General features: G+C 36.5%; 1 protein-coding gene and 1 non-coding gene across 2 annotated transcripts in view; one reads left to right on the top strand and one right to left on the bottom strand.

The window, feature by feature from the left end:
* LOC136774559 (acetylcholine receptor subunit alpha-like) overlaps positions 1-13351 on the top strand; it is a 77540-nt gene that overhangs the window by 26295 nt on the left and 37894 nt on the right. Inside the window, exon 3 of the mRNA XM_066728945.1 lies at positions 11900-11968. The gene's annotated coding sequence lies outside the window, so the exon portion shown is untranslated. The remainder of the gene's footprint in view (positions 1-11899; positions 11969-13351) is intronic.
* On the bottom strand, positions 6158-6231 carry TRNAN-GUU (transfer RNA asparagine (anticodon GUU)). The gene has a single exon. It is a non-coding gene; the product is annotated as a tRNA-Asn (tRNA).

Genomic DNA, 13351 nt, shown 5'->3' with positions numbered 1-13351 from the left:
TTTATACGAATGTCACGTTTTTGCGCAAACTAAAATGACACCCTGTATATACACTATAGTATGTACAACAATACCGTTGAGATGTCAGGTTACATTTAAACGCTAAATAAGCACAATAGGACGGTTTATTTTATATAATTCGAATGCGATACGGTAGGAATGAAATTTCCGTTTGAGAGAAACTTGGGGAAATAATGTGAAGAGGGTTCAGCCAGACTCACCTTTAGAAGAGGAATAACGCTGACTCGACGCAAGGGGTGAAAGCAAGCCCTAGACTTTAAGCGTAACACCTAGGCGTAGCTTTATTTGTGTTTTGACCCGTGCACGAAGCGTTACTGCCCTCTGGATACCATTGTCGTCAATTAGTTTAACATCTCCCACTGCCCGAATAACCTTTACCATCTTCGCTCTTCTCACCCTCTTCAAGAACTACACGCCTCAACGACGATATTCCTAAACGTTTACAGCTTCAACTTTTAACCTTTGACATTCTTCGCGAAGAGTCATCGTTGGCACAGGTGACTCTGTAATTTCATAGAAATAATTTGGGAGAAAAATTCTTATTGGCAGAAAACAACGAGTCTTAGTATAGAGGTTTAGATTTCATGTATAAACAGGGTTGCACGCTTAACCCTGAGGAGTCTCTTCGATCGCCAGGAAGCCCTTGGAAGTGCAGATGAAGCTCGTAGGGAAGAGCCGGGAAACATTCGACGATTATAAGGACCGAGTCGGTGAAATATAGAGGTAAAACTTGAGAAACTGGTGAATAGGAGAAGGGAAACAAAGAAAAAGAGCTATGAATTTGTTCGGGTAGAACGGTCCATTGAACTTTTAATCAAAAGTAATGAAGTCTATATTATGCAATCTTTTTTCTATTTACATTAAAATACCCTTTTTCACTTTTATTTTTACACAACTTGCACATTCTCCCCACGACATTAATTGTATAATGCTTCAGAAACTTGTCTTTCAAAAAGGGGCTGAAAGTTTAGAGAACCGAGTAGAATTAAATGGCATGCTAGAACTAATGTACGGTGTATACTGGGTGTCCCAAAAAATTCTGATGCACTAATTACCTGCTTGTTCATTTTAGTTAGAGAACAACTAATTCGTGAATATTTTTGGTAGTTTTAAAAATTATTGGAATAACTGTATTGGTTAGATCTTAGTGGATATGCTGAAGAACATGAAGTTAAAACGTGAAATATTTTGCATATAGCATCTACATATTTTATTTTATATTTTTGTAGCTTATTTCAAGAATTTTCTAAAACACTATAAGAAATTATCGTTTCACCCAGTAACTCACCAGATATTTTGAATTAAAATTGCATATATATAAAGGTATGGCTTTGACTAAAATAGCATGCATGATTCCTACGCATACATATACACATAGCAACTCTCACCTATACTTATAATTTCAAATCTCAATATTTATACCGAACGACTGGATAAAATGATAAATTCATATATAATGTTTTGTAAATCGCTTCAAATTATTTACAAAGATGCATCAAAAGATACAAATTTCCATATAGAAAACATAAAGTAACCATCATGTCTTTCATCACGCCTCCCAAAGTCAACTCAATACATCCAATCCCCATAAACTGTTAAATATACCAAAAACACACAGAAACATTTTATTTTAAAAATAAGACGAACAAAAAATATCCCACGTGCACAAAAAATTTAGAACACCCTATATACAAGATAAGGCAATAACATTTTCAACCCCGAACATCCACACGATTCGCAATATGAAAATATCAAAAAATGTAAAACCGAAGATGACCTTCAAATCTCCTATAAACCTCAGCCATGCGAACACAGTTTGTATCACAATAAATCCCTTTCGTATCTCGCGTAAGTTTCGTACGGAAGAATTTTTCATATTTTTACAAATGACTGGGATATCCAAGACGCACAAAAAGTTATTCCCCCACCCTGCTCACAGTTATGGATTTTTGTTCCGTTGTATATTGGGATCGACGGATCGGAGGCGATTGTACTTGGAGGTGCTCTCTAAGATCACACGAGGATGGTTGATAAAGTGCACTCGGAGAGAAAAAGCATGGAGAAAGGGAAAGAAGAAGGGAAATGGATGGAGGTTGAGCATGGCATGCAATAGTAGTTAATCAAGCTTTCGGTTGCTCGAGCACCGAAGGAAGGCCCGATAGTCAACGTTTCTATATAAAGCCAGTGCAGAATTACAGGCTCTCTCTTGGTGCAGGGACCTCGAGGAAGAGGTCAGGTTCCAGAGAGTGGAAAGGCAGAGCAGAAGCGTAGTACAGAGACGAGAATAGAAAATAAAGTAGGAGAGGATAAAACAGAGGAAATAAAAGTGGAGGAACAAGTCGAACAATTTTAACTCACTTACATGTTGGTCTGTATATAAGCCTTTTCTCTCTACTATCTATCAGTTCCCTATCGATCTTATTCACTTGCCGAGCACTTCTCTATCTGTCCATTTGCCGACTTTTTCTATTCGATTCGATCCACGTCCATCTATCGTTTACACCAGCCGAGCAGCCAGCTTATCTCACTTTCTCCATCGATTCGTCTCTCAGCTCGTTTCACGCTGCTTCTATCCGTCCATCCATTCTTCCATCCGTCCATCGAGAATAAATGCTGCCTTGCTACAATGGCTTATCTATCTTTAAGAAGACAAAAATGCTGGGAGAAGTAGAAATATTGAGGAGTGCTGCTGAGAGTGTGAAAGAGAGGGAGAGAGATAAGGGGGGGGGGGGAGGCCTATAACGTACACGCTCCCACCTGACTTTAACCGATCTTTTTACCAGTCAAACCCTCCATCTTCGCTTTTTTGTCGCACCACCAAATGGCAGAACTGTGCCACTGCGTGACGCGTCACTCTCCGCTTCCAACTAAAGCTTCCTGATAGCCTCTCCCTTCGACTCTCTCCTTTTCTAACTTCTCTCTCTCTCTCTCTCTCTCTCTCTCATCTCCACACTCCCCCTTGCTCCTCTCCGATTGGCCCGATACCTTTGTCACGATAATGACTTTCCTCAGCACCTTCCAGCTATATATCAATACTCTCCTTCTTTTTCTACACCTATACTCTCCCCCATCTCTCAACCCTCTCTAGGGGGATATAAGAATATATTTACTATTCCTATGTATATATAGTACAGGTGAACGTATATATACGCTTTTTCTCAGTTTGACCGGCGGATGAGTCGCTAAGAACTGCCTCGTTAAGAACAATCTAATAGATTATTCGCTCCAATTCCTCCTTCTCAATTGATTTGCCCAAGGAGGATTAAAAGATGCAAATTACAATGCGCATTTATTTATGCTGGCTCACACTGGCCCATTGAAATGAGAATTTGGCAGATGCAGATTCGCGCCTTGCTTATTAGGTGTTTGGATGCAGAGTAGTCTTGTCGTTATCCATGGAATTGGATATGAAACCTGGCCTGAAAATTGATTCGACCTCTTTCGAATATGTATAAAGTTATTTACATATGACGGTTCTCCAAGTTTTTATGGAGCAGCTCTTCGGATAAATATAGCGTTTAAATTATTCTCATTTCAATAGAGCGTTGCGAAATGATAGGAATTTTCCCGAGAACGATACAGTGATCTATGTGCAAAATTAGGGATTTAACCTGTTCTCATGGTCATCGAGTGGCAGATCGATGCTGGGGAATATAGGATTTTCCGCTCAATTATTCCACGGATCAATAATTTTGGGATAAAGAATTAAGAGAGAAAGATTTTCATGGTCAATCGATGTCAAGTATACGATGCTAGCAAATAGTGTTTTCCACTTAACTTCACTAGATGCGGTCCTTCGACGTGTACTAGCAACGCCGTCAAGCCCATTCAACGCAATCAAACGGAAAGCGATATGAAATTGTACCACTATATTGCTTCTCCGATGCACCGCAGCGATAAAACTCTGCTCCATGCCCATTCATATAATTTGTCAGCCCAATTATTGTACCACTCTATAGTATAATAAATGCTTCCTCGGTCCATCAATAATTCTGGAAGGATGGGACAGAAATAGAAGAAATAGGAAATTACTGTTTTTATTAATAGCAACGGATATACAAGACGATGCTTCTCTCTAGATTCGTTTTATCAGAAATATGACATCGGAGTGACATGAAATTAGTCTGCTCTTTGAATATGCATTTTGCTCTCATTAAAACAACGATGCTATGAATATATTTCTCGTATCATACTAAACATGACGCATGCATTCTACACGGCTCAAACAATCACTCTTGGATTATATTGTGTAAATATTATAAATGTAAGCATTAACCCCTTACGATACGTGTTTACTACTTGGTATTTAATACCTTCAGTTTACATTCAGGGTGGGCATTTCGCAAGATTTAAGCGTTTATTCGCCCCGTATCAGAGTATCAGACCACATGTGCTGGATTTTTCTGTAACGGTGGTATACACTATTGTGTTATTTGACTATGGTATTTATGCACCCACTACCAATTATCTAATTTAATAAAATGTTACAGCATTAATTTTTATATTTTATTATATATATATATATATTGTTTTTTCTTAACTTTTCTCGCTCACCAGGTTTAATACTTAAATGTAATATGATAATTTTGCTATATAATAGATAACAGTGTTGTAGAGAGTAACTTAAAATTCCGGAATAGAAAAAATCTTGAAAATTAAGAGTTTTAGAAGGAAAGAGATTAGGAATAAGTTGCAGTATCTTTAAAACTCTATTAGATGGTAAAATCGCTTTGACCTTGAGTAAAGCATTGAAGGTTGTATGAAGGTCATCTTGATTTTTTTAAGTCGAACCTCCTATTTTTAATAGCATATTCTTGTAGCTTATCTCAAGAGCTTTCCAAAGCATTATGCTAAAGTATAATTTCATTCAGCCTTTCACTGGATATTTCAATTTAATATTCCATATGGGTATGGATTTAGCTATACTAGTGTACGCAGGCTCTACGCATACACACGCTTAGTCACACATCTGCTTTTAACTTTAAGTCGAACTGTCTAGTGAATAACTGGGGATAAAATTATATGTTAGAATAGTGTTTTGGAAAGCTCTTGAGAGATTAGCTTCCAAAATATATAACCGAAAAATAGTAAGTTTCATTATAAAAAATTAAGGTAGCCTTCACACTAACTAGATTTCTTACTCAAGGTCAGACCTGCTTTACAATCTAATAGCAATAGTTTCGCAAATATTAGAAGTTCTTTATGTTTTAAAACATTTCGTTTTCGAGATTTTCCGCTGTTCGGTACTTTTGGGACACCCTGTAGATAAATACACCAACTCTAGTAGGTGTCATAATTAAAGAAACACCGTGTATAATTTCACTTCTTAGACAATGACAACATTCCTGTCACAACCTCTTCCATATCTTATACAGCGCCTCTCCTTTTTTCGTAACCATCCTAGCTAAAATTACGTCAGCGACCTATACACGAATTGCTGTAAACACAACGGTTATACGTTTACGAGCAACTTCTGTTCTCAACGAGAAAAGGTCATCTTCAGTTAGCATCAGCTCTTTCACCAACAACTCAGCGATAGTTTGAGTTGCCGTGAGTGGAGTTTAATCATAATGATCATCTCCCGCAATCATCATTTGCTAATAGGATCAGTAATAGACCCTACTGAAGACACGCTTCACCGTTCAGCGTTCGATTATATCTAGTTGAATATATAATATTACTTTCAAGAAAGAAGAAACCGTAAGTAGCCATCTGTCGGCGACTCACTGAAGCTTTGATTATGATGGTAGGAGTGCGAGACGTGGAGAGAGGTGGAGGGGGGAAGTTGAGTATACAAGTGCTCACTGTCACGCTGTGCACGTGGCTACCAGCTGGTGTCATAAGTAAATTGTGTACTAAATTTGTTTAATCAACAAAGAAAACTTTTAATCGATTAAGTAATTTTTATACATGAATATTATAAACAAATGTAGTTTTGACTGGTTTCATAAGTTTTATATATTTATTGATAAACATATTTCTTTAAAAAAATATACAGTTATTTATTTATTTGAAAAATATGCTACGGTATACGTTGGTTGTTACAAATCCTCATTTTATAAAATATATATATTTTTTGCAATCACAATAAATATTTTAAACTATATAAAAAATTGTATAAAGAAAAATATAAGTGCGCCCCCGGGTGGGCTCGAACCACCAACCTTTCGGTTAACAGCCGAACGCGCTAGCCGATTGCGCCACGGAGGCAGATGAACGTATGGATTGTTCAAACGCTACTCCAATTTAGATGCCTTTATCAATACTATAAAACATGTTATCTCTTCGAGATATGCAACAAAAGTGCAAATTATGCTTTTATAAAATTTATAGCAGCCAAATTAATAATAAAAACAATCTTAACGAAAAATATCAATTAATTTATTTAACTGCAAATATTTAATTAAATTTTAATAGCTCAGCATTAATAATTCAATGATATATGCTATAATTGTTTGATTAATTATGCTATTGATAAAAAAGATAGATCGGACTTTTTATAATATTTATTTTTCTTGAAATGGAGCGTATATAAAAGTATGACAGCCATGATCGAAGTCTATTGTAGTTAGTTTAGAGGTAAAAAATGAATAAAGATGTGGCGATTGATGTGCTGTCGACAAATCGAAACAATCGGGTTCTGTTTGTTCTGTCATCCGAAGCGTTTTATATACGTATAGAGAGGAAAAGAAGGGACACGGGAGAATGAGAGAGAGAGAAGGAGAGAGCATAATGAAAATACGTTTAAGGATCGCCATGCGATTTAAACGTCAGATCGTTGGACGCTTCACTGTCAATTGGCGCTCGATAGTTCTTCCAATTAAATTAATTGCCTCGCAAATGAGCTTTCAAACTAAGCCAGCAGCGACCGTGACAAATGTTACTTCCTTCCGTCTCGCAATTATCAAATGTTACCAAATTAACGCTCCGCAAATGGCCAAGAAATGCTGGATACCGGTAGTTTCAAGTTAATACACCAACATTTAATGCGATGTACAGCGATTATTTCAATTAAAAAAAAAAAAAAATAACGCTGCGCGGAAACATCGGTAATTAAAAATATATTTATAGACCAAAAATTATGTCAAGACAAATTGTTCGATACTACAGATATAGCGCGCAATATTTAGATATTTTTCGTGACAATGCCCTGTTAGATAGCAGGTGTTTAGATAAGGAAAGTTCTATCGTAACAGCAGAAGTTAGTAAAATATCGCCCATTACTATCGCGTTTAACGCCCCTACGAATGAGTAATGAAGTAGGCAAGAGAAAAAGTTTACTAGAACCTAGAAAGTCATCCAAAGTATTGCACATATATTAAAATTGGTACCGTTAATTATTACTCTATTAAAAAATGATATTTCTTATCCCTAATTGACAAAACGCACTAATTACTAGCGAGAATTTCGCAAAGTTGAACAATCAAGGGTTTTTAACGACCCCACTCTGTTACACAAATATGTATCTGGCGCGAAATTTGTATGATTAAAAAAATTACGCATGACCCGCTCCACGTTCGTTCTTCCATTTTCACTTTACTCCTCTTTTTAACGAAGTTTTCGTTGCTCGTTTTAATTAATTTGGAATTGGGAATAAAAAATTCGAAAATCTAAAGAAAAAATGAGTATTCGGTGTGAGTAGTTGGAACGATGTTTTTGCTGAAGTAGTTGGATGCGATTTGCAATGTGCGAGCAATGGGCGAGTGGCAATATGACAGAACATGACGCGTTCAACGCACGAGAGCTCTTATCGCATTTCGACGAAAGTCTCTGTAGATAACATTTGGCTCAGCTGCTACATGTACAGCTATTGTAGACGCGTTAAAAAAATGTAAATACAGTCAACACCACCGCCCAGTTTCTGTTTTGATCCAGTTTTTCTCTCGACCTGCCAAACAATCTCGCTGGATCGAGTTCTTGCAATCGCCTGAAAACAAAAAAAAAAAGCAATAACAAACTACTTTTTACACTAAAAACATTCTTGGGATTTATATGTCAATGTTATCGAAGTCAAGAGCGGTATTTCACAGAACACAAGGAACTAAAGTTACAATTATTATTTTATTTCCATAAAGGTGACCTTTGAAGAAGAAGATACCGTAAAGAAACAAATACACGACCTCTTGATCTGATTACAGAGACAAATCCAAACTTTTGAGATTGATTTTAATAATTCTTCCTCTTCCTCGAGTTTTTCATCTCATCCATTCCAAAAGTTCCAAGATTCTCTTGAAGCAAAATGGAATTAAATTGCAAAAAAAGCTTTGCAAACAATTTTCTAGAATTTTCCAACCTTCTTTTCCTCGTTCTTTTCTTTTCTACATTTATTCAACCACATCGCACACTCTGTGTAATCTTATTGATCATATACCAACGATTATATACCCCCCCCCCCCTCCTCTTGTAACAAACCCAAACAATAAATTCCCAATTAACAGCTGTTTTGTTCTGCACTATAAATAAAATAAACATTAACCCCTCAACTATATACAAGCTTCAAAGACGAGACCGAGGCCAAAGAGTCTGGCAATAATCCAGTATTTATCAATTCATGAATATTATCCTAGGACTTAGCACGTCTAACAATCTCGCGTATACTCGTGACATAAAATAGCACTGAATTATAGATTTTTCAAAGCTTATTCGCGTCGCTCGATCAATTCTCTCGTACTGCGGAGTGCAGCTTGTGTCAATAGCATCTTCGGGCTAATAAAAGTCCTATCTCGACGATACAGCCGCGACAGAAACTGATTATTCTTCCCTCTCTTGGCAAATTTATCGTTAAGAACTCGTAAAGCTTGCATAGTCTGCCAGTCTCTGCTTTTTCCTATACTTTATGCTTTACGTTTTAATCCAACGACCTTGTCGACCCTCGGCCCTATTCGTAATAAATCTCGGATCGTTCCGTATAGGAATTCGTTTTATCGTTTAATCTCCACCGATAACACGTAGCAAAGTGTGTAACTTTGAAAAATTCTTTCTGTTTGTTTTTTTCATTAACTCGATGTTTTCGTGTAGTCACAAACGATATCTATAAGCACTGCAGGTTTATAAATCACGTTTGAAAAAATTACTATTTCTGTATTTATGCTCCGAATGCTGATCTCTTGTTTGAGTTAAGTATTCTGTGGTGGTGTTTGTTTTTTCACCCAGCATGTTGGTGATAAAATTGATACGACGAGTATTAACTGGGTAAGGAGAAGGGAACTTTCGTATCAGCTGTCTTCGCTCGGGATATTATTTCAGGGAGTATGAAAATTGAGTTGGTTAGGAGACGAAAGTTAATCTCGCGTTCTTGTCCAAGGTTTTACGAGGCAATTACGAATGGGGTTTGAGACTGGGCGTTCTGGGACGCTGCAGTATTTCGTATACAGGGTGTTTTTCTAACAATGCTATATAGAATCTTGTTATTTGACTATAGTAGTTGTGCACTTGGCGCATATAGTGTTCACTAATTTTCACACATCTTAAGTAGATGAAAAATTAATTTATCCTATTAATTATAAGAGTTGCTAATTTTTTTCCTGAGACCTTGTCGATTTTTTTTATTTAAATCTACAAAGGTGTTATGGAAAAATTTATATCTTCTATACTTACAGAGATAAAAGTAATTTTACATCCACGCTCTGGATCGAGTTAAAGTAAACACACTCTCTCTGTATTATGAAATTTAATAAAATATATATTGATTCTCCACTCGATGTTCACACTATAAATATTTGTTCTTCTTCAATAATCTCGCTCACTGCACGTTTAACAATAAATTAAACTATAATGCTGAGAGTGATATAGTCAATAACATGATTAATACCTCTCATACACCATCCTTAGAGAAACACCCTGTACATGTACAGGGTGTTCCGAAAAAATGATAAATTTCCTGAAAAACTTAGTTTTGATAGCTTCTGAAGGAACGCAAATTGTTATAAATGCATGAATACAAGGAAGACATTTATAATCACTAAAGCTACCGAGATATTTATTTCTTACAACTTTTTTCCGCTGTCTCACCGTTCATTTTCTCAAACGTATACGCACCGGGAAACTTTTTCAATTCCGTCCCCTAACAAGTGTCCTTCGACAGGATAAATAATAAATCTTCGTTTTATAAAAAGAGAGATCAATCGCTAAAGTGTGGTATAAAAGTTTCAAGTTGTATGAAATATTAATAAACAACCATTATTTACTCGTAAGTTGGTCGAGGAAGACCTCCCTCCTCCTCCTACCCCCCCCCCCCTTCTCGGCTACCAAGAAAGATCGAATGAATATTTTTCAGTAGCTGTTACGTGGTTGAGGGATGTTTTACGCTCGGTCACATTGGATTTCCATCATCGAGCTGTAAGGTGACGTAGTGCAAATGGTAGCTCGTGATTGATCAATCTATCGTTAACCGGTTTATAAAAAACGAGTTTTCCTACCGCAGGATTCGTTACGCTGTCAGCGATACATTCTGTCGGAACTATGATAAAAAATAACGAACGTTTTACACAGAACTGTCAGTGAGTATAGCGAAACATTGAAAATCCTCGTTTAAATACTGTAACTCCTACCAACTTATTTACCACGAGAGATGATTTTTAATTTTATTTTTCAAGTAATTTGAGGTTAATTGAAAACGTTGTTGTTGCAATTTTTATGTGGTAATTAAAATTTTTACTCGTTCCTTTTTTTTCGATTAATAATTTAGAACGTTTTATGAAAATAACATTTGAATATTGTCGTAATTATACTGCATAAATTTTGGTACATAGTTCTCTCTGTTTCTCTCGACCTTAATATTTAGAGAGTATATATATATATATATATATATATATATATATAGGAGGCTTTCGTGATATTTCATATTTTACAGAATTCTTGTTTTAACATTTTTGCACGATCGTAGAGATATTATTGGAGAGGGAAAAGGTCGTGTGATCGAAAAAATATCAAAAAGTTAGTATTTGGTGATAGTGGTTGTTTCTCGTGGCGTATCGACAGAATCATTGAAAATATCGAACTGTATGGAATAACATGCTTTGATAGGGGGAAAAGAATAAACAGCGAGACAGAGTATAAACGAAGAAAAATATGGGGAAAATAATAGAGAAAATTGCTAGAGGCTTAAAAAGAGGGGGAAGAAAATCAAAGAATTAGTGTAGAAATGTGTGTGTGTGTGAGAGAGAGCAAGTATCATGTATGAAACTGGACGAGTTTGAAAGCAATGGGCACAGAGCAAAGTCCCGGAATTCTTGGCTCCTGTCGAGCATGTCAGCGAAAATGCAATCTTCATTTTATTTGTACCAGAAAAAAGATCTTTGCTACGAGTCCTTTAATATACTACTGTGTCCCAAGGATCATTTAGACTCCGGCTCTATAAAGATGCAATAACGAAAATAGAGCCTGATATAAGAAGCAATCTTCCACTCATTTATAAATTTAAAGACAGTCCTCGAATAGACTCTGCGATATTTTTCAACCGCAAGAAATAATTTCTGCATTGTTGTACACGCGTAAGAAAATTTGACGAGATAACAAATTTTACGAACGAATCGCATCATCGTAACTTCATTTCGAGTTCTGCTATCGCTGCTTTTAAAGTCGTGTGTGTGACATCTGCCTGCATCCCTCAGTCTCATTTTTTAGTCTCCCCTTTTTGCCAGAGTCTGAAAAGTTAGCTACTCTCCAGCAAAACGCCACTGGTGTCCCAATTTTCTTTCTCGTCTTCGTTTCATCATTTATATTATTATATAGATACGAACGAATACCATCGATACTTCATAGTCGAGTTAATCTTGTCAATTTAACCTGATAAATATTCGACCACGTATCTCTAATTCTCTCCAATCGTCTTCTCTCAATTTCCTCTTGATATTAATGGTGATTATGTTTTTTTCAGTTCGTGCAATGTCGTGCGGTGCGAAGATTGGCTGAGGACTCCATTTTGATAGTCTACAAGAATATACAGGTAAGAGGATGAGTTTTAGGGTATTTTCGTTCGTCAACGTTACAAACTATATAGTGTTGAGAAAAATATTCTTGAGTCCTGATGGATAATTAGTATACATAGCACAAGTATGGAGAAAAGTAGTGGTAAAAAATAGGTCTAGTTAAGTTTGAAGTTATGCCATTCCAATTACATCTGTGCCCATTTCACGAGCCACATTTAGATGAAGCCGATATTTGTAGTACTAATTCAAGCAGTCTGACATTTTGCGCGGATATTCCGGTAGCTCGTTCCTCTGTACAAATTTACTTGGGTGCATATACTACACACATGGATACATACATACACACACGTGATACACGAGTAGGCTGTGTACACGTTACAAGGAAATCACCTACGCCGCATATTTGGAGCTGGAAAGATGCACCTTGGATTCGGTGGCACTACACCACGTGGAAAACTCGGCTAAAGCTGCCAGCAAAGGACCTTCACCAGTTGAATTGCTAAAACGACTTGGGAGAAAGTAAGAAAACGTGAGAAGACTCCGGAACGCAAAAAGTTGCTTAAATTCGATAAACTTGAATAGAAACTGTTTGAAAATTTATTTATCCCGATGATGTATCCTTGAAAAATCGCACAAATATTTCTTCCACTCGCAATTTTTTCTTCTCTCAATCAAACGTTGAATCTCTCTTGATTGAATTTCGAGAATTGCTCGTTAAATCTGTAAGAACTGCCTTTTTTAATGAGTTTGTCGAAAGAATACTTTGTTCTTGATGGTGAGGTGTAGCTTGGCACGGACAAAGGCCGAAGGAAGCAGTTGGACTTTGTGGTATAAAAATAAAATATAATTTGATGATCCTGCTGAATGAAGAAATTCTTTGCTAAGCGTTGCGCAATTTTGCTGGATACGGATCTCTCGGACGAGGAGGAGCATCCATGGGAAATTTAAAGGATCTTAACTTAATTCGTTTCGCAGAGAGCACCGATCACGAAAAGCTCGTTTAAGGCCTGACACTATATAATTAAGAAATACTCCCCCTGCTATCTCCACTTTAACAACTTGAGACGCCTGTCTACCTGCCAACCTTTCAACTCTGCTTCTTACCTTTCCCTATATATATATATATATACCTCCACCCATCAAACGTTCTATATATATATACATTTATATAGTATAAGTACAACGATTCTTCACTGAACTCGCTATAACACTAATTCCAACAGAATGCACGCTGAATTTTAAAGTTCTCCAACTGCTCGAACTTTTCATATTTATTAAAGTTTTTCTGCTCCATCGCGTTATGCTGAAATAATTTGAACCTGCAAGTTTCTTTAATATAACTTAAATTGCGATTTAGCTCTCCAATGCGTAATATTTGTAAAGTTCCAACAGCTTAGGGT

The sequence above is a fragment of the Prorops nasuta genome, unplaced genomic scaffold (genome assembly GCF_024137725.1).
Source record: "Prorops nasuta isolate Cenicafe-Biocafe unplaced genomic scaffold, Cenicafe_Pnas_1.2 PNAS00006, whole genome shotgun sequence".
NCBI lineage: Eukaryota > Metazoa > Arthropoda > Insecta > Hymenoptera > Bethylidae > Prorops > Prorops nasuta.
This window is presented reverse-complemented; position numbering and strand designations above follow the sequence as displayed.